Source organism: Acinonyx jubatus, chromosome B4 (assembly GCF_027475565.1).
Source record: "Acinonyx jubatus isolate Ajub_Pintada_27869175 chromosome B4, VMU_Ajub_asm_v1.0, whole genome shotgun sequence".
Lineage (NCBI taxonomy): Eukaryota > Metazoa > Chordata > Mammalia > Carnivora > Felidae > Acinonyx > Acinonyx jubatus.
This window is the reverse complement of record NC_069387.1, coordinates 12,692,469-12,715,378: the sequence shown is the minus strand read 5'-3', so window position 1 is coordinate 12,715,378 and position 22,910 is coordinate 12,692,469. Positions and strand designations below refer to the sequence as shown.

Below are 22,910 nucleotides of genomic sequence, written 5' to 3'. Positions count from 1 at the left end.
GTGTAAATTTTTTTCTTAACAGATAACTGATGAGAAATTTGCAGTAAATCTGTGCTGTGCATGGGGGGGGGCGGGGGGAGGTGCTGTCAGAGATGAGATAGGAGGGAAAGAGATGGGGTGGGGACTGACTGCCCTTTGGGATGGGGAGAGAAGAAGTGAGCTCCTGGGGAGAAGAGCAGGGGCTACAAACAGATCCATTAGTCGCACAGCTGCAAATTTCCTCTGTGGGGTGACGGAGTCTTCAAAGGAGGCGCTGATGATGTTAAGGAGCTTTGATGCCTGGAGGGTTTGAATTATGCCCCCCACCCCCATTGATGCAAACCGTCCTCTGTCCTCTGTCGTGTTGTTGTTGTTTCAAATACCTTGCCATCATTTTGGATTTTTTTTTTAATACTACGGGTTTCGGCTCAAAACTACTCTGTTAATTTTCTGAAACATGCTTACTTTATGGTAGCCCCTGGCAGAGATGATTCTGTAAAATAATAAGGATCTGTCCTTCTTTGGAGTGACTAATGCAGTGTGGGGGATGACTAAGGTTAACGCAAAGCTAGCTGTCCTCGGGATGTTGGGCTCGGTGCAGGGACAAAATGCCTACATCCCCGCAGGGGCTGGAATGCTTTGTGGGTTTTGGAAACCCAGAAGCTCCTGTTGGAATCATGGCATTCCTCTCCATGAGCTGAGGAGTCTACTTAGATGTCCTAAAGTGCAGTGGAAAAGCCATAAGGCAAATAGCATCACAAAAGCTCTCTTGAGAGATAAGCAACCTGCTGTATCTTACGAAGGGGAACAGGGTTGAATTCGAGGAACTTGTTCTGGCTGGAATGCTTACAACTCAGTGATTTTCTTTTTTCATTTAAGGGAAACGCAGTTGAAGTGTTAAAAAAATATATGAGGGTCTATCTAGACTTTCAGGTGGACTTGATTTCCTGACTCGTGATGAGTTGCGTTCTTTCTGCCATTTGAGTACTGATGAAAAAAACCCTTCACTTCCTATTCTGGTTGTGTGTAGGTCTTTATTTTGAGACATATCTCTTGTGCTCAATAACAGAGTCACCAGCTAATATACAGTCAGTGCCTCCTGTATGCTCCCTTCTATCCCAATAGCTCTAGAACCTAAGACTAATAGTTACGGCTTATACTGAATATGATTTTAGGTTCTGTGGAAAATATTTTGACTTTTACGATAAGTTGATGTAAGATGTTCTGTTCACAACTAATCATTTAGAAATGAGAATTGTACACGCTGGAGTTGTAGAACCTGGTCACAGTAAGGAGAGAGTTATCTGGGCATGGGCACAAAAAAAAATCCATAGTAACCTGGTAACTTCTATTTAACCATTAGAATCTCCAGACGGATGCTTGATAGATCATGGGTGGTTAATAAATCCGCACGTATGTAGTTACCACTTCTGTTATTCGCTGTTTACCAATTTAAGAAAGACCGACAGACTATGAACATAGCATCATACATAAAACATGGTCATATGTGTTGGTACATACTTACATTCAAAACACACAGGCCTATTTTCCACTTGTGGGCCCATACCAGTGACGCGATCTTAGATCTGCAAGCTGCTGGGCCCGTAGGAGAAACAGACACCTCACCGGACCATCAGGTAGCCTATTCGTCTTGGTTGCTAGATGTGAAGAAACGGGGCCGGGACACCATGGCTCACAGGAAGAGAGCCCTTGCACTCCTTATGAGCCCCCCCGTGTCACCCTCCCCTGTAAGCGAGAATGACACTGACTGCAATGTATGGTGAATGTGTGAATTCCAACTGGACGTTTTACCCTGTTGTCGGCTTTATGATCATTTTCAGAATCGGAGTCAAACATTTATGTAAAAGGAGGGCAGGAAAAGTGAGAAATGGCCTCTGCTGTTAAGGGCAGACACCGGGGACCAGCACTCTTTTCAGGGGACGCCTTGACTTAAAAGCAACAGCACCTTTCCCAGGTCTACCAGCAGCCTAGAGGGTGACAGGCATTCAGGTGGGTTTCCATTGTCTTGTGATGCGTAATGATCTTAAGGCCTCGCAAGTCTGTACCGTCTTTACTCCAGTGCATTTTTATATTCGTTACTTCGTAGTGTGATCCTGAGTTGCTGGGGAGACACAGAGAATGGGGGTCATTGCTCTTGTCCTGTAGGAGCAGGGAAGCCATGACGTAGAGAGGTTTAATCTTCTGCCCAGGAACATACAGTCAACCAACCACAGAGTAGGTCCCATGTCTAGGGACGCAGTATCTTCTGACCCTGCCATTGGGTTCTCGTCCCTTTACCTTTGCTCTCTGGGGGAGCCTCAACATTGCAGCCTGGCCCTGAGCAAAGGGTGATCACCAACCTGTCACCAGTACTTTGCATGAAAGGGAATATAGAAGACTCACAGGCAGGGAGAATAGTTCGTGATCCCCGGGGCCGGCTGTACGCACAATTACACAGTTGCTCCTGTTTTCCAACAGGAAACATTTTTTTGGAAAACAAAATGCACCTTTGAACTGTGCTATCTAGACATTCATCAAATCCTGATTTCCAAAGCACTCACTCGGGCCAGGAGCCCATCACCGTGCTAGGCAGGGCAGGAAAAACATCAGAAATACAAGATGCTTTGCTTGGTAAGACAGGGGAGATTTGGGATCCGGGTTTATATAAACAAAATAGTTACAAGCTTTGACGTCACAGGGCACTAATTTAGCTACAAAACAAGAAATGAAGACAAATTAGGTGCTACTGGAAGCAGCCAGGTGGGGTGAAAGGGCAGGGCTGGCAGTCACACGGTCCCCAAAACAGAGAGCCTCATCTGTTGCTAATTGTGTGACCTTGGCTGTGTGGCCAGGCTTTCTCCACATTCTTAGTTTCTACATCCGCAGTATCCACCCTTGAGGGCAGTTATTAAGGATTACAGATAATTTCCTTATGTAAGGACCTAACACAATAACCTCACATATAGAAAGCCATCATTAATGATAGGGTATTTTTTTTAAGTTTATTTATTTTGAGAGTGAGAGAACCAGAGGGAGAGGGGCAGAGAGAGAGGGAGACAGAGGATCCCAAGCAGGCTCTAAGCTGACAGCAGATGGGGCGCCTGGGCGGCTCAGTCGGTGAAGCGTCCGACTTCGGCTCAGGTCACGATCTCACGGTCCGTGAGTTCGAGCCCCACGTCGGGTTCTGTGCTGACAGCTCAGAGCCTGGAGCCTTCTTCAGATTCTGTGTCTCCCCCTCTCTCTGAACCTCCCCCGTTCATGCTCTGTCTCTCTCTGTCTCAAAAATAAATAAACATTAAAAAAAATTTTTTTAAGCTGACAGCAGAGAGCCTGATGTGGGGCTCCAACTCACGAACCATGAAATCATACCCCAATGATAGGGTATTTTTAAAGTTTGCTTATCTTTGAGTGGAGGAACAGTGGCTTGTATTTTTAATAACTGGTGGCCTTTACACACACACACAGTCTTGGGCACACCTCGCTATTATCTAGAGAAGTCCTTTAAGGATAGTCACTCAATAAAGCCAAGACAGACAGTATTTCCTGGTGATAACTTGCCCTGGACTCCCAATTTTATGCAAGACACATAGAAAACAGAATGTTTCCAATTCCCTGCATGCAAACACCAAGTACCTAAACTTGTACAAGCCTGTATCCCTCTATAGGGTCTCTTCCTTCCAGAGCCGGATGTTGTGACTCCAGAGGTAAAAATGAACTTCATGGAAAATTCTAATGAGTGTTAAGAGTGTCGCATGTAAATGAGTGAAGGGAACAGCAGATGTGGACCTTTCTCCTGGGAGTTTGCCTTGGAGAGGGGACAATGTTTTTATGAACCTACTATGGCCCTACACTATGAGAAAATGGTTTCACGTCAGATATTACCTTTCCTTCTAGTTCCAAACCCCAAGAATAAGTCGGCTAAAGCTTTCTGTGGCCGGGCCCGAGCTGTCTCAGGGTGTGCATTTATTACGGATGCTTACCTTCCCATTGATTTATCTTCTCTACCGCTCAGCCCCACATATCCTGAGAAGGAGTGGACATCTCTGTTCTCCTGGATGTCTCAACACCTCAAATTCAACATGTCCAAAATGGAATTGGTCATCTTACAATCCTGCTCCCCCTCCAGTCCACCGGCTACCAAGACACTGGGAGCAGAATCCAGGCACCCTCCCTGCCGCTTCCCTTCCCTGGGCTCAGGCCACTGTCATCTTTCACTTTCAAACAGTTGCCATTCTTATGCCCCCGAAGTCCGTGTTCTGTGTTACAGCAGTGTGATCTTTCTAAAACATAGGCTTGGTCAAGTCACTGGTTTACTTAAAACCCTTAAGTGGTTCCCTACTTCAAGATAAGTACTTAGATAAATGCCTCAATGTAATGACAAGGCCTTCATGCTTAGGACCCCACCGCCCTCCCCAGCCTCACCTCTTCCCCGAATTTACCCTGAGCATGTTAGACTCCAACCACACTGAACATATCTGTGGTTCCCCCAACTACCATGAGCTCCCTTGCCTCAGGGCCTTTGCACATGCTTTGGTCTGCCTGACACACACTGCCTCCTCCCTCTACCTCCTTAACTTCCAAGTCATATCCTTCGGTCTAAAAGTAACACCCTTAGGAAGGCTTTTCAGAAACCCTTCCCCTTCCCCAAGTCTAAATAAGTACTCTTGGCTTTGGGCTCCCCCAGCCCTCTGCATTTTCCTCATAGCCCCCCAGATCACACTGCATTGGATGCCCCTGTTTCCATCTTATTTCCATGATGTCAAATCTCCACATGATGATGAGCTCCCTGACGCAGGGAGCACATCTTGGCCTCTGGTTCACAAAACAAGTGTGATATTCACTAGATGAGCAAATAAATGAAGTCTGAAAGCTCTTATAAACTTCCCTCAGTGAGAAAATTTGGGAGGAAGAGAAGAATTAAGATGTAAACAGAAACAGCCTCCTTTTACACATGAAGTTACCCCAAGCCCAATTATTGCTGATGGGAAGTGTGTTCACTCTTACATGTTGACACAAACTAAGGAGACAAATGCTCTAAACTCTAAGAGTAGAACAAAGCGTGTATGTGAACAACTGACCAGACTCATCTCGCATGTCTCTTCGCAGAGTAATGTAAATTTGACATTTTTATTGGTGAGGGAGGAAAAAAAAGAAACAAGAAAGCATTCTCTTCTACCACAATTATTTGAATATTTAAGTAAAAGGATTTTTTTTTTTTTTTTTTGGCTCGGAAAGACTGAAATGGTGTGATATTTCTGGAGCAGTATTTTTAACACGGTATAAATTAAACCTCTTCACACCCACATTATTCATTATTTGATGTGTTATTTCAGGTTGACGTATTGCCAGTCTATTATTTTGCAAACCATTACATTATCACAGCTGCTGAGCTGCATAACTTAAGAATTCAGAATACAACAGAGTGTCTATAGTCCAGTGTGTGGTGCTTACATTCTGAATGTATTCATGCAGGGAAGTGCGAGACTTTACCAGAAACACATATAGCAGACGGCTTTTAGTGGATATTTATTACCATTGAAAGCAGACAGCCAAGAAACTGTTCAGACACATCAGTGTATTCACACATATTATTATCCAACCCCTCATCCTGCATAAAGGTTTTGTTCTTTCTATAAATACACCCCTCTTTGGAGAAGAACATGGCCTCTCGGGGACTCCAATGCTCTGGTTCACAGGCCGCGTTAAAGGCCATTTCCCCCATATTGGCTAGTCCCGTGCCATTTTAAGTGACCCAAACTTGGTGAACTGACGTGTATTTTATTTCTTATAGTCGCTTATGTCCAGTTAAACCCATGACTTCACGTCTTGGCCAGAATGAGCTCGCACCGTGGAAAGGCTGTCCTTCCTGGTACCAATCTGGAGGTTTTATTCCTTGGGCTGGTGTGGAAAACAGGACAGGAAACCTCGATACAAATGGTCGGGACCCCCAGGAGCTTCATCTTACACCAAATGGCATTATCCAGCTGAACGTGAAACCAAGCGATGGTTTCTCTCTCTAGACCGCGTGCCTCCAAGTCCTGACTATTTCTCAGGACTCTCTGTCCCCGATGTCGTGGGTCAAGTGCCATGACTCATCCTAAAACGGCACTTTTCAACCTTGGTTTCACATGGGAAGCTTCCGAGGAGCTTTAAAAAGTCCCAATGCCCAGGCTGTCCCCCAGATCAGCGCTTATCAGAATCTCTAGAGAGGGGTCCCGGCATCGGTATTTAAGCCCCAGGAAATTGTAATGTACAGCCACATTGAAGTAAGATTATGGACAACATGGGTTGTCCGAGTAAGGTGGAGCTTAAGGAAGTTAGCTAGTTTCTATGCTTTCTGGTGTCTTCATGTGAAAAAAATAATAGAGTTGATTGTGTTGGATTTTTACTCAAAAGTGCTATTCTCAACGGGGAAAAAAAATCATTTAAACCCTTTGCGAGTTGGGTCCATATTGCTGGGACATCTTGGGCAGCGCTCAGCACTTTGAGGCCACTTTCTGAGTAATTAAACGCAACCTTCTGAAGTCACAGTGGCTAGTTTCATGCAGGACTTCCAGACAATTTAGAGATCAGAAACACCCCATCCAACTAGCCCTGCAGAACTCCCCCCGCCACTGAAGCACAGACAAAGCCCCCTCCGAGTTTTCCAACCTGCTGTATTGCAGCTATGTCCACAAAATCCATCATGTAATCTCAGAACACTTTCTGTAGGTGTTTTGAAAACAGATCTCTTACAAATTGCACTAGCAAAGCGAATACTCTCCACCTGTGTGACATAAGAGCTTCTTGGAACACACAGTTACAAACAGTGAGCTTTTATTTGTATTGATTCATCAATGCACCTCTGAGAACACTGTTATCTCATGTGTATAAAACAATGGGGAAGAAGTTATGGCCCTGGGTCTTTGTTTTCTTACCTGGGAGTGGAGAAGCCACATCTGTGGATTTTTCTTTCTTTCTTTCTTTTTCTTTTTTTTCTTTTCCTTTCTGGTGGCTCAATAGCTAACTGCTTCAAAGGACTTGGTCAGTTTTTCTACTAAGCTCCAGAACCTAGAACAGTGCCTGGCGTGTATATTGGACGAATAAACATTAATTGAATGACTGTGACATAAAAAGAATGTCTTCGTGGTCAAACACTCAGACCTTGAATCAAATAGAATTGTCACCCAAAGGATAGGGTTGCAAAGTGCCTGCCTTTGTTATGCAGATGAACATTTGTGTCATTGTTAGCCCTAATAGGTGACTTACTTTAGGATGCTGGTCCTTCGTGGGAGAGAACTTGCTCAGGAAAAACTTACTGAAATTCTACTACACGATTAACCCTTTTGAGTGTGTGGGCAGGCCCTTTCCCTTCCCAGTCAGAATCTGTAGATGAGTATTTTGAGATGGTCCATAAATACGCCTCCGATCATTTTCCTCTAGTGCTTGCTGACTTTTCTAAAAAATGCCAAGGTCACATTTCCACATGGATAATGCTTCCAAAGGGTCCCTCTCTATTACCTCTATTGGAACATGAATCAGGAGAACCAATAAGTCTTAAAAGTATAGTGATCATTTCTGGAAAATTCGGTCCGAGGTCAATCAAATCAGTCTCAAAATCTAAATACCCCAAGGAATGGAATGCCTAGGATCTGACCCACTGTTTATTAATGCCACAGATTTTTATTTAGTACCTACTACGTGCCAGGCAGAGGTCTAGACCCAGGGGATATAGCAAAGTCTCGTAAGTGATGTGAAGTCTTCTAAGAGAAAATAGAGCAGTATAAACAGTGAGGGGAGGGGCGCCTGGGTGGCGCAGTCGGTTAAGCGTCCGACTTCAGCCAGGTCACGATCTCGCGGTCCGTGAGTTCGAGCCCCGCGTCGGGCTCTGGGCTGATGGCTCAGAGCCTGGAGCCTGTTTCCGATTCTGTGTCTCCCTCTCTCTCTGCCCCTCCCCCGTTCATGCTCTGTCTCTCTCTGTCCCAAAAATAAATACCCGTTGAAAAAAAAATTTTTTTTAAAAAAAAAAGTGAGGGGAGATGGGGGTGCTGCATTTTTATGTGCTGTGGCTCTCGGTAAAGATGTTTGAGAAGAGACATGCAGGAGAAAGGAGGTGAGCCACAGAGCCCTCTGGGGAAGGAATGTGCCTGGGGGGAGAAACCACCAGTAACACAAGATGTGCAATGCCAGGGCATCCTTGATGGGCTGAGAAACTAGTAAAGCTGGGGGTCAGGGGAGAGCGGGAGCCGGAGCAGAGTGAGGGGAGAGGGTACCTGGAACAGAGCCGTGGTCAGGAAGTGTTAGGAGCCCCAGTGACAGAGGGCTGTGTGGGCCATGATAAGGACTTGGGGGTTTTACTCTGAGTGTAGCAGGAGAAGACCAGTGGTTTGGGGACCAAAGAATGACACTGGCTGGTATGTTTTGAAGGAATAGTAGGCTGATAGAGAACTGGGTGGCTCATTAGGGCAGTAGTGCAATAATCCTGACAAGAAATGGTGATGGTTTAGACCAGAAGATACTCTGCCGGTGATGAGCAATAAGAAATGAACAGATTCTGGATTTACCTGGAAGGTAGGGCTGTCAGGATTGGCTGATGGATCAGGGAGAGAGTGAGGAAGGAAGACAGGGGTCAAGACTGACCCCTGAGCAGCTGACCCTAATGTTGGAGACATTGCCAATGTTGGAGACATGGCTGAATGGGAGTGACGGCAGAGGTGAGGGAGACCCGAGAGCTCCCTTTGGAGGAGGTGAACTTGAGATGATTCACATTCAAATGGAAGACATTAAGAATATAAGTTTCGTGGGCAAGTGAGAGCTCCAGGCTACAGAGGTAAACCCTGAGGCTGGCTTGTCCAGGCTCGTGAGTGCTGATTGTGCACACGTCTCTTCCCACCTCTCCAGGCAGTGGTGACATGTGGCAGCTTGAGAGGCGTCCCTAGCAGGAGAACTACACCAGGAAAATCAGCAAACACTACACATCTGGGCTTCTTTTTCTTCTAGAAAAACATCCACTGGTGGATGGTGTTTCAAGTCACAGAACCAGTAGCCAAAACCTGGGAAACGTCCAAGGACTGGACCCATGGCCACTCTGAAGTTTAGAAGTCAGTTCCAGGCAAAGAAGACTAGGAAGGAGCAGCCAGTGAGGTAGAAAGAGAATTGAAGAGAAATTCTCAGAAGGGAAAGTGGGGCTGCCCACTGCTGCTGATAGCCAAGGAAGATAAGGGCTAGGACGTCATCTGACTGCACTGTTATCAAAAATCTTGGGTGCAAACGGCCCGCATCAGAATTGCTGGGTGTTCTCTAAATCACAGATGCGTGGTCTCCACCCCAGACATACTGAATCTGAACCTCTGGGGCATATAATTACGGACTACAGGGTGAGAAACTGCAGATCGTTTTACAGAAATATAGGCGCCAGTGAGGAAGACAGGAGAACGCAGCCTAGGAAAGGGGAAAATAATGCAGACAGGAAAAAGAGAGATTCTTAGGACAATTTTTGCTCAAAGGCCAATCCTGGACACAGCAGCTAGAGACCACGATGGGGAAATAATGAGGTGAAAATTATGACAGCCAAGGCCAGTAGTGAATCTTCCTCCTGATGACACCCTAGAAACACAGTGTTCCTACTTGACGTCCCCTCCCCCGCTTAAACCACTATATCAGGAAAGGGGAGCTGTGCTTGTCCCGTACAACTTGTCCCGCCAAAAAAAAAAAAAAAAGAAGGTGAAAAATTTCAATATCTTTTGCTGGTCACCTGTGTCAAAAGCTTGCCCCTCTACCTCAAAGCTTTAGCTTCCCTGGGATCTAGCCGAAGAAAACTTCTTTTCTGTTGTTTTGCTTTGCCTCGGAAATTTTTTTTTTTTTTTACAAGCCATGGATTGATGTAATCATGTGTCGGGGCCTCATAACCCAGCCAAGTCCCAGAATATATTTAGAAAGTATAGTTTAGGGTCGAGCCAGCCACCAAATGGCCGGAATGAGCAAGTTCTCATATGAACTCTGAATGTAGGGCCTCAGACCCGGTCTGTATAAAGCAAATGGATCTGAACTGAACTGGCAGAAATCATGTCTCTGACACCAGGGTTCTATTTCACTGAGTTTTCGCGGTGTCCGCGTAGAAGAAAATCGTACTCTTATCTCCCGGTTGGCTCGAAGGAAAGTAACAGCCACTGGCCATCTGCACATAGTCCTTCATGCAGATCCCATGAGTGTTCACCCAGTCCCCACATCGAGTCCCCTTCCCCATCCCTCCCATTCTCCCTTTCTAGGAGGCACATCCAATTTGAACGAGTGAAAGAACGGTTTTTACAGCAGACGTGTGGTGGGTCCCTCCCACTGTTCTCGGCTGATGGTGGTGAATAAGGCTGTTTTGTTTCCGGAGCGGAACTGGTGGGCCTGGGTGTGGATAAACTCAGTTGCCAGGGGCCCTGAGCATGCTTTCCCCGGACACGTGCAGTAACACCCCTGCTTTCACAGGGCTGCATTGCGTGGCCGAGTCCCTCCATGTAGGCAGCAATGTGGGTACCAGGTCCCAGTACCCCTGTTGTTAAGATGTCAACCTAGTACTGAAGGAGAGCGAGCCCTTCATCCTGCTGGGCCCCAGCTCTGAGTTTTCAAATAGCGGAGCGTTCAGGGAGAGGAGCTACAAAGGAAAAAAAAAAATCTCCTGAAAACACTCAGTGATTTGAACCCAGCAGCACAGAGCGATATACTCACACGATTGCCTTCCACAACAGTCTCCCAGGGACCAGTGCCCACAGGGCAGAAGCCAGGCTCCCCAGACCATGTGCAATCCCATTCAACTTCACCTCCAGGGGACGATACCAATGTCCTGTGGCATTTGGTTCAATCACAGAGTCCATTCTCAGAGCATCTTAACTGCCCTTTACTTCTAAAACCGTCCTTTTAGATGTGTGTTCTGTGGTCCCCTCTGGACAGTACTGAACCAACACGCTGAACAGCAAATGGAAGTATCTTTGAGACCTTGTGGCTTCCGTTTTCCCTTCAGTGAAATGGCCTTAAGGTGGCATGAGAGAAACATGTGTAATGCACAGGCCAAGACTTTTCCTGTCCATTCTGAGACTCACCAATCAGAGAGTGGTTATTTTCAACAGCCAGTGTCTATTTCTGATGGTACCCTTGGGACGTAATCCTTCCGTTAATCCTGGAATGCCTCTTTCACATCCACTGTCCTCTAAAATAAGGCCCCATCCAGGCAAATGCAGATACCAGCCGGGCAGGCAAATAAATACAGCACAACAAGGAAAGTTGTGCCGTAGCAAATGGGGCCAGTATTACGTAGCTCTGCTTGGGGAAACTGGGGTTGCTGGTCCTGTATCTTCCGACCTTTCCATAAAAATCTTTGTGTAGTTTTCTTCTAAGCAAGGGAGAGTGTGTGTGTGAGTGAGAGAGAGAGAGAGAGAAAATATCTCAATTTTTAAAGAAAGTTTATTTATTTTGAGACAGGGAGAACAGGGGAAGGGCAGAGAGAGAGAAAGAGAGAGAGAGAGAGAGAGAGAGAGAGAGAGAGAGAGGGAGAGAGAGAGAGAATCCCAAGCAGGCTCCACACTGTCAGTGCAGAACGGACACGGGGCTGAGTTTCATGAACGGAAAGATCATGACCTGAGCCGAGATCAAGAGTCAGAGGCTTAACCAACTGAGCCACCCACACGCCCCTGAAATATCTCAATTTTCATATGCTGGCAACCAAGCCAAGCTTAAAGAAAAACAATGCATGCCACACGAAGCACATTTGTGGCCTACATTTGGCCCACAAGATGCCAGTTTTCGATTTCTCCAATAAGATGAGTACCACCCCACCCTACATATCTATGCATTCTCTCTCCCCAGTCTTCAATTTCATAAAAAGGAGACATCTCAATACAAAAAAAAAAAAATTAATCTTGGAATAGATCGTCAGGCCTTCCAGCTGTCATCATAGTCCTACTGCTAAATCAGAATTCCTTTAAAAAAGAAAAAAGAAAAGAAACTCTTGACAGGTTAAATGCAAATTCTAAAAAGCATTTCAATAAACCGAATGCCTGTCTCCAGCTACAGGAAGTAGGAAGACAGCCTCCTCTTTGCTGAGAGCAATAATTTTAGTATCCGGCACGGGGAACAGAACTTGAAAACAAACAGAAGCTATAGTTCAGTTATTGCCTGAGAGGTCAGCTGAGCATCAGCCACGTTCTTCTGCTTTTGGGAGATGTTCCCCCACGTTAAAGCGAACCAGGTCGAACAATTTCATCCAACGAAGCAATCACTCCACCACCGAGAGGCACAGTTTGCTGCTAACTCCTATTTACGGACCAGCGGTCTGTGGTCCCGCTCAGAACCAGCCACATGAGAACCAAAGTGAGCTTCTTTTATGATCAAGGTGGTTGACTGGGAACAGCCCAACTCAAACCTTTTCGTTCTAAATCACCTCTTTCATGCTCGATGGAAGGGAATTCTGGGGTCTCGGCCAAGTCCTCGAGCAAGAGCCTGAACGGAGTCACAGCCCCTTTCCTGATGAAAGCATTGGCTCTTTCCATTGGAAGCCTTGATCTTCCCAGGTGGAAGAGGGCTCCAGCTGGGGGAGGATACAGGTCACACCTTGTCCCTGTCCCTTCTGAAGAGCACCCTCCCTTGTCCTGTTTGCAGCAGAGATGTGTCTCTTTCATTTTAATCTCAGAATATCTGTATTTCTGCCTCTTCCCTGAAATGGCAAGGGAACTGACTGCCTTCTAGCACCAGGCCAAAGGCTTCCCAGGGACATCCGATGCGCAGGAGACACAGATCAATGTACATGTTAGCTATTCATTACTTTAATTCCTTTATGCTATATCTTTAGGAAGTTAAATAATCAAAGATCAATACACCCAGACCACATTTTCTCAACTGCCTGCAGAGAGTATTTTTTGAGAGACAGAGAATGTGTACGTGTGAGAGTGAGTTAGGGAGGGTCAGAAGGAGAGACAGAATCCCAAGCAGGCTCCACATTCAGCACAGAGCCTGACACGGGGGCTCGATCCCACGACCCTGGGATCATGGCCTGAGCTGAAATCAAGAGTTGGACGCTCAACTCACTGAGCCACCAGGTGTCCCTGCAGAGAATATTTTGAGTTCAGATTTAATTCATCTTTACTGAAGACTGATGTTTGCATCCTCTTTTTTAGATCAGCAGCAACCCATTCTGGGCCTGAACCCGGGCCAAGCGATGACGTGGGTCTCAAGCAGGAGATGGAGTAGAGTGGCCAGGAGTTACAGAATATAAAGTCAGAGCCAGATAAGAGAGTTTGCTGGTGGCCGTGGTCTCTGAAACGAGCCCCACAGACAGGTTAATGGGGCACGCGTCTGAAAGTGTTTGAGCTGGGAAATGTTGGAATGAAGCCGTCAGATGGAGACCAGAGAAATTAGAGATGTAGATTGAAAGCAGACGCTAGCTAAGCAGGAGCTGCAGGTAGCCCTTCTATAGCTGTGGTGTGCCTGGGCACAGGGCAACGGGGCCAAGGGACCACCTTGATCAGAAAGCCAACAGCATGCCTGGGCACAGGGCGACGGGGCCAAGGGACTACCTTGATCAGAAAGCCAACAAAAGAAACATGGGAGAAAATGCTTCTAAGCCTTTTTCAAAATGACAGTTAAAGATACTGTTCCTGGGGCTCCTGGGTGGCTCAGTCAGTTGGGCGGCTGACTTTGGCTCAGGTCGTGATCTCACAGCTCATGAGTTTGAGCCCCACGTCGGGCTCGGAGCCTGGAGCTTGCTTCAGATTCTGTGTCTCCCTCTCTGCACCTCCCTCTCTCTCAAAAATAAGTAAACATTAAAAAATTTTTGTTTCAAATAAAGATACCGTTCCTTATGTTTGTCAGGATCCCCCATATAAATTCTACCTTGTTCATTCCTCTTAGGAGATGACGAGTAGTATGTGTATGACTCACTGTGCTTACCTTTTTCATTTTTGCTGCCAGGTAACCCAGTGGGGTAGCTCATTCCAGATGCCTTCTCCCCTTGACCGCATCCTTTGGGGTTTTTTTTCCTATTCTATATTATTCTTCATTTCCTAGTTTACTCCTATGTTCCGTGTCTTTATTTACATGCCTCTATTGTTCGCCCCCGCCAAGCAGCATAGAATCCTGGAAGTTTCCCTCCTGTTTGTGTTCCTTTCTCAAAGGGAAACCAACACAATGGAAACACAGTCCACTGAGAGTGAAAAATAGAACAAAGTCTGCTACTCCCCTTCCCTTGGCAGAACTAATGATCCCCACAGGTGTATGAGAAATGCTTTAAAGGTAAGCTGAGACATGGGAACATCGTGCTCTGAACAAGGCAGCTCTTTTTCCCAGAAGGGAGTGAATTCACTCGGAACGTTCAGCCCTGACAAAACAGAGCTGATCCATTTCACCCATTGTGAGTTGTGTGTACCTGGTGACTTCACGCACCCCCTTGGTGGCAGTTGAAGGGGTGTTCTTGGGGAGAACAGAGAATACGCTATAGATGGGTATCCCCCGTGGAGGGTCAGAAGGTGCAAGTTCCCACTGGGAATCTCCGTGTCTGATGCCCACCCTTCCCTACGAGCCACGGCTGCGCCTGACAATGGCTTTTCTCTGGAGTGCTAACTCCCTGTGCGAAGGGCCAAAAAAGAGGCAGTTTCTGCTTTGCCGTTCCCACCAGGATGTTGGAAGCCTCTGTTTTTGTCCTTTTCACCCTACACCTCTTTTTTCTTTCTCTTTCTAAATTTTGCTGTCAGTGCGCTCCACTGTAAACTATCAGATGCACAAATAACAATAGCTTCCTGGGAAAGATTCGCTGCTACAGGCGATGGGTCCGTGCCAGGAAGAAGAGTAAAGCCAAGAACGCTGCTTTAGGGAAACCACAGCATTCGGATAGCAGTTTCGGGATAATTGTTCGATTCCATTAGGGATTCAGAGTCCTAATCTACCGCAGAACCTGGCTCTAGGATCTCCTCCGGGGGAATTTTGAGCCCCATGCATTTCCACGTACCTTGACTTTCTTGTTTTGTTTCACGTTTAAGGACAGTCAATTACCAGAATCTAGTCTCGGATCTTGCAGTTCATGGGAAGGAAGATGGTAATAAAAGCTGAGAGACAACCAGGTTTCACTGGTGGGTCAGGTTCACTCTGAGAGGAAGAAAGAACACATGCCCAAATGCTGGGATCCTGAGAATCTCTGCCCTTGAGATAGAAGATGTCCCTGCTCTGGGGGTTGTCTGCTTTGCTAGGCTGCCGGATCTCCCGTTGCTCGGCTAAGTGTCGAGGAAGCAAGGTCTCGCTTCCTGATTGCTCAGATTTAAGGCCAAGTGTCCTTCCTTCCATTCTGCAGTGAATTAAGCAGGTTAGCCGGGGTCAAGGAGCAAATATCAAGTGACACATTCTCCTCCCTCCTTCCCCAGCACATCCCCAGACACGGCCCTCTGGGAACCAGAGGAAGGAAATGCACTGACCGGATAGACGCGCCGGCCAGGCCCCTGGGGAAGGAGGGGAGAGCGCCTCCTTTTATGGGTTTCCAGGCACTACATACATGATCCTCACCCTCACCTACCTCTCCACCTCAATCACAGGTCTCCAAGAAAATGACTAGGAGCAAAGTCAGACAGAAAGTTGCTGAGACCCAGGAGACTTTGACCTCATAGACAACGATGTAAAGGGTATTTCTGCAATGAGCAGGTGTTCATGTGAACACCCATTTCACAGAAGAGAAGAACAGAACAGAGAGATGAAAACATTGGCCCAGGGTCACACAGCCAGCAGTGGCAGATCCGGGATTCGAATCCAGAAATCTCTGATGAGGAAATCCGACTGGGGGGTCTAAACTAGACGGAGACTCTTGGGGACCAAGCTGCTGAGAAAAGTGTCCTTGAGGGAGGAACCAGGATTACCAGAGTTTGGCAAATGAAAATACAGGATGCTGTGTTCAGTCTGAATTTCAACCAATTGTTCTTTAAGTATGTCTCATGTTGTTTGCCTGAAATTCAAATGTAACTGGGTGTCCTGTATTTTCATGTGGCAGTCCTAACTATAGAAGACACTTTCATTTTTCTGTCCTTTTCTTTCTTGTCTCCCTCTCATATTAGGTTTGTTCATCCCCCTGCTTTCCTTGATTTCTCCTCCTGGGTCCTCCTGTGGAATTTTTGGAGCTCAACTTCTGCACATAATCTTGCTTTAAAATCAGTTGTTGGGGCGCCTGGGTGGCTCAGTCGGTTGAGCGTCCAACTTTGGCTCAGGTCATGGTCTCAGGGTTCGTGAGTTCGAGCCCCGCATCGGGCTCTGTGCTGACAGCTTGGAGCCTGGAGCCTGCTTCGGATTCTGTGTCTCCCTCTCTCTCTCTCTCTCTCTCTCTCTCTCTCTGACCCTCCCCTGCTCACACTGTATCAATCTCTCTCTCTCAAAAGTAAATAAACATTTAAACACATTTTAAATCAGTTGTTTATGATCCTCTGATATGGCTTAAGCACCCATAATATGCCAGGGCTCACATGTCCAGAAGACTCTAAGTGGGGGTCTGTGCTCTCTAAGCCAGTAGGGGTTAGGGTAACCACCCTGGGAGTCTTTGCCGCCCCCAGAGAGGCAGAAGCAGCCTCCGCCCAGAGGTGGGGTGGGGGGAGGTGCCACCAGGGCACGGGGTGGGGGGAGACTTAGATCCCTCACTCCTGCCTGACCAGGGCAATGTTAACCTATTTCCGACGTTTCTACCCACTGTGCTCGGTTCTAGGCTCTTGTGTTCTAAGGCAGGGCTTCTCACACTTCAGCGTATGAGGGATTACCTGGGAATCTTGCCACACGCAGATTCACATCCTGCAGGTCTGGGGCAGGGCCTGAGAATCTGCATTTCTAACACGCTTCATGCAGGACACTCTGAGTAACAAGATTCTCAAGTGTCTTAATCGACGCGCACGGACACAGATTATTCTCCTTCCTCTTCTTTATTTCAGGTGTCATCTATCACCTATCTGTCTCCTTAACTGTTCCATGCCTATCTATTACCTTTGCCGTGACCATTTGGTGCAGACACGTGGGCAAGATCAGCGAATGTCCAGCCTGCTCAACAGGAAATGAAATTCTCCCGGTGCAGGAGGTTGTAAGAGACAAAGGAAGGAACATAAGCGCGTTGAGATGTCCCTTGCCAAAAAGCATTCCTTCCTCGTACATGGTGCACACTTAAAACACAATCCCCTCTGAAATAGTCTCTCCTTCCTTAACATCCTCCCAAGGTCAAAGAGTCCACGATGAGAATCTCACATTTGCCAAATTTGGAAGCCCTACAGACCTGAGATGGTCTTAGGTCTTAAAAAATCTGTAACCCTCGCATGACCAAAAGGGAGCGTTTCTGGGTTGTGCATGATCCCAAAAAAGCCCTCTGCACAGATGGAAGGCAGATCATGGCCTTTAGGTCGGAAAGAGAGTAATTCACTCCCCTCTCTGTTTTGTACAAGTAGTAAATAAAAGTAAGTAGGCCTGAGATACCAGCCTTTATCTATTGTCTGATTGGATATTTTTCATTTTCTATCATATGTCAATGTTTGCTTTCTATTAAATTTAGAGCTCCTTAAAAAAAAAAAAATCAAGTGTTTCATTTTCAGCCACAGATGATATCCAGTGTTCCTGCCTTGGAGTGATTTAATTATTTTCCCTCTTCCTTTACAGCTGTAGCCTCGTTAATTGTAGGTGGGAAGCAAACTCTGAAATCGTTTGACTTTCTGCTTTGCTTAGAAATCTTGCTCGATTAAATTGTAGGATATCCTCCTTCACAGGAAGTCGGGTTCCGAGATCAGCAACATTTGTGTTGTTTGTGCTTTGAGATAGAGAAGATCAGGCATGTCGCCTGCGGTTTCCTCGCGGGCAGGGGAGGGTGGAGAGAGAGGGCAGATGGACAAGAAATAGACAAGAAAATGACCCGAATATGACTCACTCATTTCTAAAACAAGAGTCGAAATGCTCTTTGTTGACTGCAGATCATAACCTCTGAACGTTCTGGCCTCCCAGCCACAAGGACAAAGGAGCGAGTGATTCAGGGTCTCAGTATGGCTGCTTCATCCCTGCCTTTGGGGAACCCAAGTACTGAAAAGATCACATCGCTAAGAAATCCTTTTAATTTAGAAACAAACACGCGTTCCTAATACCCTGGCTTTTCGAGTCAGTACGCGGTCCTCAGGATGGGAGGAAAAATTCTATTTCTTTTACCAAAACATTTCTTTTAACTATTTCATTATTCTTTCAGGGAAGGATGGGAGAGGAGTAGTTGGGTGGACGGTCCTTAAGTGTTGATTTTCCATCGTGTGTGGGGAAAAGGTCATTTATGAGCCCCTGCCAGGGACCGGCTGCTCCACGGGAATGTTCCTTCCCGCAAGGCTTGGAGGCGAGTACAGGGCTTTTGAAGAGGCTGTGAGAGAATGCAGACGTAAACAGTCGACACAGTGACTTGCACACCTACCCTCCGTTTCGCTCAAGCACCGTAAATGTGAGAATTGAGGGCCGTTGCAGGCCTAGATGAGTGGCTCTCAAAGTGTGGTCGCAGCCTTACCAGCGACTCTGTTAGAAATGCAGGCGCCCAGGGGACCTGGGGGGCTTCGTCGATTAAGCGTCCGACTTCGGTTCAGGGCATGATCTCCCGGTTCAGGGGTTCAAGCCCCCTGTGGGGCCCTGGGCTGACAGCTCAGAGCCTGAAGCCGGTTTCAGATTCTGTGTCTCCCTCCCTCTCCGCCCCTCCCCTGCTCATGCTCTGTCTCTCAAAAATAAACAAACATTTAAAAAGTTAAAAAAAGAAAAGAAGGAAAGAAACAAAGAAACAAACAGAGATGCTCAGGTCTTAACCCCATCTACTGAAGTCAAAAACTGGGATGAGTTCCCGAGATCTGTGTTTTAACAAACCCTCTGGGTCATTCTGATGCGGGCTAACATGTGAGAGCCAGTAACTGCATGACCAAAGGCACTCGTGTCTGCAGGACAGAGACCTCAGAGCCGGGCTGCGAGTTAGAACCCCTGGCATGCTTTTTTAAAAATAGCAATACCAAGTCCCTCCCCCAGACTGCTAAAAATGGAATCCTTAAGGGTGGGGCCCAAGTAAAAACATTGCCTAAAAGCTTCCCTGGTGACTCTTAACTAGCATCCAGGGTTGACCACCGTTGTTAGCTAGTGGGAAAGGAGGGAAGGTAGGAGAGGGCGTTAACTCAGCTGAAATGCTGATTCCCCGGGAAGGGGCGCCTGCAGTCTATAGGATCTGCAAAGTCGCCATGCCAGGCAACGGAGATGTCCAAAGCCCCCGGTGGCTTCGCTGTCATCCATGGGCACCATGGGGCTGGGGAGGGGCTTCACTGAGAGCCGGTGGGCAGCGTCCCGTCACGTGCCTCCTCTCGAGCACCCCACCCCAGCTACAGGTGTGAAAACTGCCACCCTTCGCTCCTCAAGCGGCACTGATGGTGACTGGCAGAGTGCCAGGAGCCGACCTGCCCCGGGGCAGAGTCTATTGGCTCTGAAGCCTGGCTCCGAGGGCTTAGGGGGTGCCAGGGACCCACACGTACCCGGGTCGGGGTTATTTCTTCCTAACCCCCGGGCCAAACCCGTGGGTTCATGCCCTTGACCCTGACTTGCGTCTGCTTTCCCACAAACACTGGAAGCTGCTAGCGCTGGGGTCCTAACGCCCTGCCTTGCCCGTCCTAACCCTGCTCCCAGTTGGGGGCCCTTCTTCAACTCAGGAAGGGTCCTGATGGCTCACTGTCTGGTAGCTTTCCACGCTCTAACGCCTGACCCTACCTCACACCCAGTAACCTAGGTTCAGGGTAATTTATATGTGGCCACAGCCTCAAGCAGCCTGTAGCCACTCACCCCCAAACACCCGAGACCAGTGTGGTTTGCTCAGCACGTACCAGCCATTCCTGATCTCCTTCCCTGTCCCCAGCCGTCAGCAGGGGAACCTGCCTGCCTGTCCATGTAAGGCCCCATGGGCCACGACAGGGAGAGTGGCCAGAGCTGTGTGTCCAGGAGGGGAGAACTGTGAGGGCCATGCAAGGTGCCTTAGCACCAAATGACACGGGCTAGACTTCAGAGCTGGGCCCTAGGTCCAGCCCAGGAATGAGGATACAAGCCCAGCCGACGCTGTAAATGTCAGGGCTAGCCGAGGCTCCCGCGTGCAGAGAAGCGTAGGTTTACCCCAGGGCCACCTAACGAGCAGGATTCACCGGGACAAACAAACCCTAGATGTCAGCAGCTGGGCGTCTGTCTGTGGGCAAACTCCTGGCCTGCCTCAGGAAAGTTCCTGCCTAGGAACTGGACAGGGCAGAAGCAGTAAGTGGAAAAGATTAGTATGGGGGGGCGGCGCCCGGGTGGCCTGGTCAGTTAAGCGTCCGACTCTTGATTTCCGCCCAGGTCATGGTCTTGAGATAGAGCCCCACGTCGGGCTCTGCACTGAGCGTGGAGCCTGCTTGGGATTCTCTGTCTCTCCCTCTGCTCGTCTCCCCTACTCGCGCTCGCTCGCTCCCTCTCTCTGAAATTAAAAAAAGAGAGAGAAAGAAAAAGGAAAAAGGGTAACGTTAGCATGGAATGGAATGACAGTTCCTCAAAAAACGAACATAGAATCACCACATGACCCAGCCATTCCACTTCTGGGTAAACACCCAAAAGAAACGAAAGCAGAAACTCAGTCACGTGTTTGCACACCCGTGTTCACAGAAGCACTATTTCAGAACAACCAAAAGGTGGAAACAACCATCATGTCCATCGACGGATGAACGGATAAACAAAACGTGGCCTGTCCATACAGTGGCATGTTGTTCAGCCTTAAAAAGGAGGCAAATTCTGGGGCACGTGCATGGCTCAGTGGGTTCAGCATCCAACTCTTAATCTCTGCTCAGGTCTTGATCCCACAGTTTGTGAGTTGGAGCCCCACAGGGTGGGGTGGGGTGGTTGGTGCTGACAGTGTAGAGCCTGCTTGGGATACTCTCTCTCTTTCTCTCTCTGCCCCTCCCCTGCTCACTCTCTCTCTCTCTCTCTCTCTCTCTCTCTCAAAATAAATAAACTTTAAAAAAAAAAAAAAAGCAAGTTCTGACACTTGCTACAACAGGAGTGAACCTTGAAGACACTAGGCTAAGCGAAATCAGCCCAACATGAAAAGACAAATACTGTGTCTCTGCTCATACGAGGCACCCAGAGCAAATTCAGGGAGAGCAAGTGGAATGGTGGGTGCCAGGAGCTGGGGGTGGGAAGAAGGGAGAGTCGTGTTTAAAGAGTGCAGGGGGTTAGTTTTGCAAAATGGAAGGAGCCCCGTTTGACCATAATAATATGATACCATAATAAAACAATCAATAAATGTCTGAGATGTGGAGGCTGGGCGGTGTGAAACCCCACAGGTAAATGCTTCCATGCATCACACCGGAAGTGAGGAGGGGGTTATCAGCCGGGGCCTGCGCTCTGAACACATGTTCAGTTTCACAAAACCTCTGCCCCGCCGGCTGCTCTGGTCTTCGCGTTTTGAGATCCGTGCTGAGTTCTGGTGGAGGACGCGGAGTGCTCCCCAGAGAGAGTGCCTCAGGCCCCTTAATTGTGGTCAGACTCACCAAGGAGAGCTCAGACCTGCCTGTTACCGGTGCTTAATTAAGAGAAGCCCGGTCCCAGCTGCCGTACAATGAGGCTGTTGTCTTGGGTTTATTAAGAGACACTAACAGAAGGCGCTGAGCTCTCGCACGTCCCCTCCCAGCCGAATCTTAAATGATCACCTCTGTTTCTGCATGGGGGGGGGGGGGGGGATAACCGATACCCGGATCCAATTCCCTTCTTCTCTATTGGAAATTTACCCCAAATTCTAACGCACCAAGAGTTTTTCTTTTTGAAAAGGAGGAAAAAAAAAAAATTCATCGCGTTATAGTGTTCATGACAAACCAAACAATGAAGTCTACGCTGGTTTTCCTTACAGATTTTCAGATGCTTTCATGGCCTGCGTGGGTGTAGTTACATTTCTTCTCTTGAATGGTTAAAAGGCGTTCCGTTTCTTTTTGCCGGGGGCTTCCCTGGTTCACCAATTGGAGGCTTGCTGAGGGAGGAAAAGGAACTCTTACGCAAAATTCAGGGTCACCCCGAGCTCTGGGTTCAGTAAATATTGCCCTTAGACGGTCCAAGATTGGCGGGATGGGTCCGGCCTGCTTTGCTCTCCTTCAGTGTTCCATCCAGCCATGAGCCACGCCCCCCACACACCGCCGGCTTGCCTTGCTGCCTATCTTTTGGTTTGCTCTCTCTCCGTGTAGTTTCTGGCCTCCTGGTCCACTCCAACCCTGGATTCATTATTCACAGACATTTTGATTAAATCCTGGATGACTCTGTGACCACTGTCCTGATTTCCTAGCCATGATTAGACTAGACCTCAAACATCCCCAGTATAGCTCTTAGTTTTTCCCAAGCTCTGTTGCTAATTCCTAACCCACCTCTACTCTCCTCGGTCAGCCACGGAGGCAGAAAAGATCGTGCTACCTATAGTCAGGCTGCTTTAAATGGTTCCAGAAAGTAGCCCTCCATGTGAACACTTTTATCTCTAAGGGATCTTAACGAGAAAAGTAGACTATTAAATTCTTCCATGGTAGTGTAGGCAACTTACCATGTTGATAAGTTTATTATCCTAAAACAGGCCTAACTTTGAATATATATCAAAGGATTTGCCTTTTGGCTCCCTTGGAATGTGTAATACCAAAGTCGAATGGATGGATTAATCCAGTCCCCACTGACCAACTCAAGTAAAGAACTCATGGTTGCTTTTTGCTTTGTTTTACGCATTTTGGGATTTTCTGTCATTGTTATGGATGCTTTTCCGTGAGAGAACTTTTGTTAACTGTAGCAAATGGGATGGACTGGTATAAAAGGGATTTTCTGCCACCGTCGTGTTAGAATATGGTCTCTAGAATCAGGCGTAGCTCTAGGCTTGTTGAAGTCCTGACCTCCGGACTCAGTGATACTGATGACACAGAGCACTG

The 22,910-nt window shown here is 47.5% G+C and overlaps 1 protein-coding gene across 5 annotated transcripts in view; it reads left to right on the top strand.

The window, feature by feature from the left end:
- FRMD4A (FERM domain containing 4A) overlaps positions 1-22,910 on the top strand; it is a 606,423-nt gene that overhangs the window by 295,278 nt on the left and 288,235 nt on the right. The window lies entirely within an intron of this gene.